The following is a 6,987-nucleotide window of genomic DNA, read 5'->3' on the forward strand; positions in this document are numbered from 1 at the left end:
GAAAAAACGGCGACAATAACTAGCTAAGCCCAAGAACTCCTGACCTCAGACACAAACCTCTACAGCTTCTAATCCAAATCGCCTCAACCTTCTTTAGATCAACCCGAATACCCTCAACTAAAATGACATGTCCAAGAAAAACCACCTCTCGAAGGCAGAACTCACACTTGCTCAACTTCACATACAATTGTTTATCACTCAAAATCTGAAGAACCAATCTCAAATGTTTGTCATGCTCATCCTCCGATCGAGAATACACCAATATATCATCTATAAAAACCACAACAAATCGATCTAAATATGAATGGAATACACAGTTCATCATGTCCTTAAATGCGACAAGTGCATTGGTCAACCCAAATGGCATGACAAGAAACTCAAAATGCCCATAACGAGTCCTAAAGGTCATCTTCATAACATCCGCATCCTTCACCTTCAACTGATAATACCCATATCACAAATCAATCTTCGAGAAAACTGAAGCTCCCCGAAACTGGTCAAAAAAATCATTGATCCTTGGAAGTGGGTACTTATTCTTGATGGTCAACTTACTCAGCTAACGATAATCAATGTACAACCTCAAAGTTTAATCCTTATTCTTCACAAACAAAATCGGCACTCCCCATGATAACACACTCAGCCGAATGAAACCCCGGTCCAACAACTCCTACAACTAAAGCTTTAACTCCTTCAACTCCTTAGGTGTCATACGATAAGGAGCAATTGACACCGAAGTTGTACCATGATAGAGCTCAACACCAAACTTTGCACAAAGTTATGAGGGTGTGAGCTGAAAAAGCTCAGTGGATGGCCATAAATTCAATAAGTAAATCACACCAAAAACATACTTAAACCAAGGAAAATCATGTATCAAATTTTGAGTATATGAATCATAGTTTCCATAATATTTTCATGCTCAATTATAGTATTCAATTGACTGAAATTTCTAGCAACAATACAATATCATAACATAATAATTGCATATGTTATTCCACGAGTAGAAATCACATTTATTATGGCATATGGAAACATAATTTAATTAACAAACAAGCACTTATATTGGTAAATAAAATCCATGGAAAAATATAAACATGTGATCGTGCATTAGATAAACGAATCTCTGATCTCCTAAATATCGAATACAATACTTCGGTTGAGTGGGCGTAGCCACACACTCCTTTATATCGCCTTGAAATCACCAATAATTGAGTGGAGAAAAAGGCTCAACACTCCCTTATCCACTCCAACAAAATCAATACTCCCAAAGTCATATACTCACAAATAACACATATGCCAATGAATCCACCATGCAATGTTTCCAATATAACCAATCATACAGGGCGTAAAAACTTATATTTAAACACTAAATTCATGATATAAAAATTCAATTTAAATCATGTCACTTAGTAATTTTAGTACCAACATAGATAAGCACAATAAAGGTCTTTATCGATGGATCTAAAACCGATCATAAAGCCATCATCAAGTGCTTTAATATACAGTAATACATGCTCCAATTACTATTCAATACAATCCAAATCAATCATACCGAACACACAATTCACAATTTCCATAAATCATTTACAAATATGCTTATATAAAATTAAAATCAGTTTTAATAATCTAAATTATTTGAGATACATTTGAATCATTAGAAACACAATTCAAAACCTCAATTTAGAATGTAAATAAATATGTTTACTAATTTCCTTTAAAAACCACCCACCTTCACACTTTGCTTCTCAAGCCTAAGTGTATCAAGTAGCTGTATTTGGACCTCAATTCTGATTAACAATGGCTTCTCCTCATTGTGGATTTTAAACAAAGATAAAATACATGTTTCAAGCTATCATTAACAAAAAGAAAATTGAAAAATCATGAACTACACGGATCTAAAACGCCTCTCCAATTTACATTACTGAAAACTCATGGTATAGTTGAAACACAAATTTCAACCCCTAAATGACCTTCTCTGCACCAAAAACCATTTTTAAACATCATTTCTTATCTACCAACATAAAACCTAAGCATCAATTTTATCAAACAAACCATTTCATAATTTTCTGAAAAATCAACTCATGTTCTTAGTTAAAAATGGATTTGTCAAAATTTATCAATCAAATGAGTTTAATCTTTTGTTTTCTGATCAAAAACCTCTTAATAAGCATTATTTGAGCATAGATATCCATTTAAACTTGGATTCTCACTCAAAACCGTGAATTCACCATTGATGAATTTCATGTTCAAGAGAGAAGAGATCAAGATTTAAAAAACAATTTTAAACGATTTAAATTGAAAATAATGATTAAAAATAAATTTAAAATGAGTTTAGAGTTGAGAAATTACCTTCAATCGATCTAGAATCATCAATATTGAAGATTAGATCAAGATCTTTGAAGAATCAGATAAGTTTTTTCCCAACTTTGAAAATCTTTTTTGGAGAATTTTGAGAGAGTTTGGAGAAAATAAAAGATGAGATGTAATCTTCGAGATGTGGACTTCAGAACTGAAAAAGAAAAATGAGAGAAATCGCTTAGAAATCGGATGAAAATTATGTGTGAAGTGAGGGGGTTGTAGTGTTTTTTAGCTAAAGAACCCCCACCTGATTTTCAAAAATTGGAGAAATTGCCACCAGGCCATTCCCACAATTCTCTTGTTTTAGAAAGTAATTCTTTCCCTCCAAAATTTCAAAAATATGGGTAATTTGCCATAAAACCACTCAAACATTTCCCTTGTTTTGCAAAAGGGTCCTATGTAATTATTATTTTAAATTTTCTCAATTAAACCCCCTATTTTAATTTATTTTTCAATTCTAATTTGACCCAAAAATTATTTAAAACTATAAAATTAATTTTTCTAAAAATATTTTTATTTTTTGAAATATTATTTCCCAATTTTTTTAAATGAAATTAACCTAACTAAACTAAGAGAAAAATTACTAATAACCTCGATTAACTCCTAATTTTTCACTCGAAACCCGGTAAACTTACGCGAAACTACGAGACCTATTTTTAGGGCCTTGCAATATTGATGAAGGTTCTTTTGCTAATCATAGAATTGATGAAGTTCTAAAGAATTATAGAGTATTTGGTTTAATATTCTACCGGCAACCCTTTGTGAAAAGGGTAGTGTATTAATTTTATGCCAATCTCAATCCTGGAATATAAGATGAAACAAGAAATTAATACCACAGGGTATTTATACGTGGTAGATGGTTCAAATTTGGACCTGAATATATACGAAAGTTGTTGTGTTGTCCCACCGCCAACAATTCCAAGCTGGATGAGTCCATAGATTCCACTTCTACTACTCTGACAATCATCTACATCCAACATGGCCAGAAAAAGGTAGCCTCTGAGCCTTTTCTTTAGATCCAATGTAGGCTACTCTTTTGGCTATTACCACTAGGAACTGGCTTCCAAATAGCAAAAGAGATTTAGTAACTAAGAGACTAGTTGTGTTGTTGAGGAAAGTAGCTGATAAGGCAAATTTTGATTTAAGGCAATTAATATTTTAGGAAATTACTAAATTTGTTATTGCCCTATCCATCTCCTATCTTTCGAGTCTTTTTTTCCCAAGATTCAAAGCTTGTTAGATTTGAGGATACTTATGAGAAAACTAGTCCTAAATTAAAGTTTTCTCATAAATGGTTGGAGAGAAAACATGTTATCAGTGAGCTAGAAACAGTTCAAGTCTTTAAGGATGATATTGTAGAAAAAGAAATAGGTGGTCAGGAAGTGCCCACTCTCTTAGGCACCATTCCTGCCACAAAAGGAAAAAAGACTAAAGCAGTTTCAGACCTTCAAGCCTTAGTTGAGTTCTTTCAGAAACATTTTGATAAGCTTAAGGAAGAAGACAAAGTTGTGAAGAAAGTAATTGATACAGTGAAGGCTTTGATTGCGGATCTTCAAGCTTCTGATTATGTTGTTTAGTTTGGAAATCTTGTGGAACAAAATGTAGGAGATACAAAAGAGACAAGGGGAGAGAAGATGTTGTTGATGTTGTTGTAGCAATTTTTTTGTCTGCTTAGTTGTAGGATTATTCTCGTGAGGGAGACATTGTCATAAAATTCTTTTTATTTTACAGTTTTTGGATAACTGTATGGTGACATTGTTGCTACTTTATTTTGATGTTTTGTTATATCTACTACTGATGATGAACTAGGATTTCTTTTAGCTATGGTATGGACTTTAGTTACATTGATGCATTTGACATTGTTTGTTAACTTGCTTAGTTATAATTATTGTTAGTTAGTTGTTGATTTAAATTATCCTAGCATTGATAATTAATTTCTTAATTACTTTCTAAGTTAAGTTTCGATAAGTTAATTAGTATATGTTGAGGGGGAGCTAATGTTGTTGTTGTATCAAGCTTTCAACATTGTGTATTTTGTTCAACAAATTGTCAAAAGGGAAGATTGTTGAAAAATATGAAACTGAAAATTTGGTGCCAGAAGGAGTGCCTACTCCTCTACCCAACAAATCTGTATGGAGATGGTTTTCATATTAAGGTGTTAGCAGTTTATTGAACCTTATATTTAGGCTATATTGATTACATGGTGAATCTAGCCTATTATAGAAGATAATATTGCTTGGGAATATGAATATTAGTATTAATTTGGTTCAAAATTTCCCAAAGCAATCCCTTGGATCATGGACTTTGGATTGGATCGTAATTTTGTTGGATGTGCTACCAAGAGTCCATATTTACTTCATATGTTATTATAATGTATTACTGTCACACCGCAAAAGTGTCGAATCCAAAAAAATGGCATATAGATGTGAAGGATATATGTTTTGGCACACTTTTATAGTTAGTCCGACAATATATATGCTTTGGGCGAACTAATGTTTGGCGCATAGAGTACCCAGCCATAGAAGTATCTAAGGATTTATTCTCGTAATATTCTTCAGTTGAAGACAGAGTACGACAAGCGAAGAGTATGCCTCAGAATGTTGGTTGAACATGACACGCCTACTAAGTATATGTTAAAGTTATAATAGGCTAAAGTGTTTTTAAGGCCATACCATATACTAGTTATCGTCATAGGTATGGTATGCCAAGTTTGCTCAAAAAATGTGCAATATGGGTTATGTAAAATTGTTGGTTGTGAGTCAACAGAAAGGATCGACCGGTCAAATAACACGGGTATCAGATTTTCTTTTATATTTTCTCTAATTTTTTTAGGATATTTAGGGAACAAATTTTGTATACAATTAACACTTGTCAAGATCTACTAAGAGGTTCTGTGTATATATATGTGGTAAGAAGGGAATGTTTAGATGGTTGTTCTTCCTTTTATTCTACGCTTTAGCTTTCTTAAGATTAAACATTCTCTTCTTTCTCATTAAAATGGAAGCTAAGGTTTCTAGGGTCATCGGTGGATGTTTCAACCTCCTGGTAAGTCTGGTATCTCTGCATGTCAAAATTTTGAAAGAGTAAAGATGTTATAAATCAAATAAACAGTAAGATAAGAATAAGAGACCCTGCATGGGGGTCATCTGTAATTTGAGATGATAACAGAAGGTTTGTAAATGAGTTTTAATGGTGATTTAATGTTCTTTTAAGCAGTTGTTGTTGCTGGTTCGTGAAAGACGTTCGTGTCACATCCCAAGATTCAGGGGTTAGTAGAATCGGATTTGTGAACTGAGAGAGAGAGGCCATGCCCTAATTTTTGAGATTATATGTTCATTTTTAGGAAAAAATAAGTTACTGGTATGTTAGTTAGGTGTTGTTGAAATTATCCATGAAAACCAAGTTCAAATTCTTTCCCTTGCACCATTTTTATCATTTTACAAATTTTGCTTCAAACTTGTAACATTACAAGTTTTTGGTTTAAATTTGGTAAAATTATTTCAATAATTAGTAATTGGCCTAGTGGTTAAGAGAAAACAAAAAGATAGTGCAATTTGCTTAGAAACCCAAGTTCAATTCACTTTCTTTGCAAAAATATCTTAATTTTGCTAATTTTTCTCTTTCCCCCTATTTTTGTGTGGCCCATGCCTTTTAACCTACGTATAAATATCACTTTTTCACTTATTTTTTAGCCTTAAGTCAATTTTTCTCCTACCCTAGCCATTCTCCTCTCCTCTCTTATTTTTCTCTCAAAGTTTCTTCCATTCTCTAGGATTTATCCCAGTTGTGCTGCCCCATTGTTAGAGTTTTTTTTCTTGCCACCCTATTGAATGTCTAAAATTCCTAAACTAGGCCTATTTTCTACCCTAAACTTCCATTTTTCCACTCCTAACAACCTCTTTTCCTGTCCACTACTGCCCCATCTCCCTTGTTCATATCACTGCTAGTAAGTCTTATTATTCTTTCCCTATTGTTGTGCTTTGTGCGCCATTTTTTTATTGTTTCTTTTACAGCCAATAAATCATCATTCTATCCCTTAAAATTTTTTTGTTTGGCTCTCTAAAGATCCCTCTTTGTCCCACCCCAGATCTGTATTTTATGTCACCTCAAGTGGTGTTGCCAACCCTTTAGAACACCATTGTTTTGGGACTATCATTTCTCTTTAGTTTTTGCCCCTACTATTGTTAGGTTTTTGACTTTTCCCTCTATTTTGGTCTGATTTAGAATTTCCTCATTAAGTAATTAACTAAGACGTTCATCCGGCAACTCAGATCTAGGTAATAGGTAGTGCAAAGTGTAAACTTGTGCGAGATCTTGCACTGTTTTGCTTTGTTAATATTTTTTTAGACTAATTGATTTAAATTTTGAATGGGGTTTTTTGTTACTGATTATTAGGGATTAATTATGTTTAGTTGCTGATTTAAACGTCTCGGATCAGCAATGACTACAGATCTCATTCGTGCATATGTTTCACATCAAATCAGTGTAAGTAGCCTAGTCGATTTGGATCTAAAAATTATTATGGTAAGGTTGATTTGATTGAAACCTTAAGAGGGTGTTTTAGGGCTGATTTGGTAGCATTGTAACTCGATAAATATTGTATTTTAATTTAGGTTAAGTTTAAGTTTAAGT

This window comes from Gossypium hirsutum, chromosome D10 (genome assembly GCF_007990345.1).
Source record: "Gossypium hirsutum isolate 1008001.06 chromosome D10, Gossypium_hirsutum_v2.1, whole genome shotgun sequence".
Taxonomy (NCBI): domain Eukaryota; kingdom Viridiplantae; phylum Streptophyta; class Magnoliopsida; order Malvales; family Malvaceae; genus Gossypium; species Gossypium hirsutum.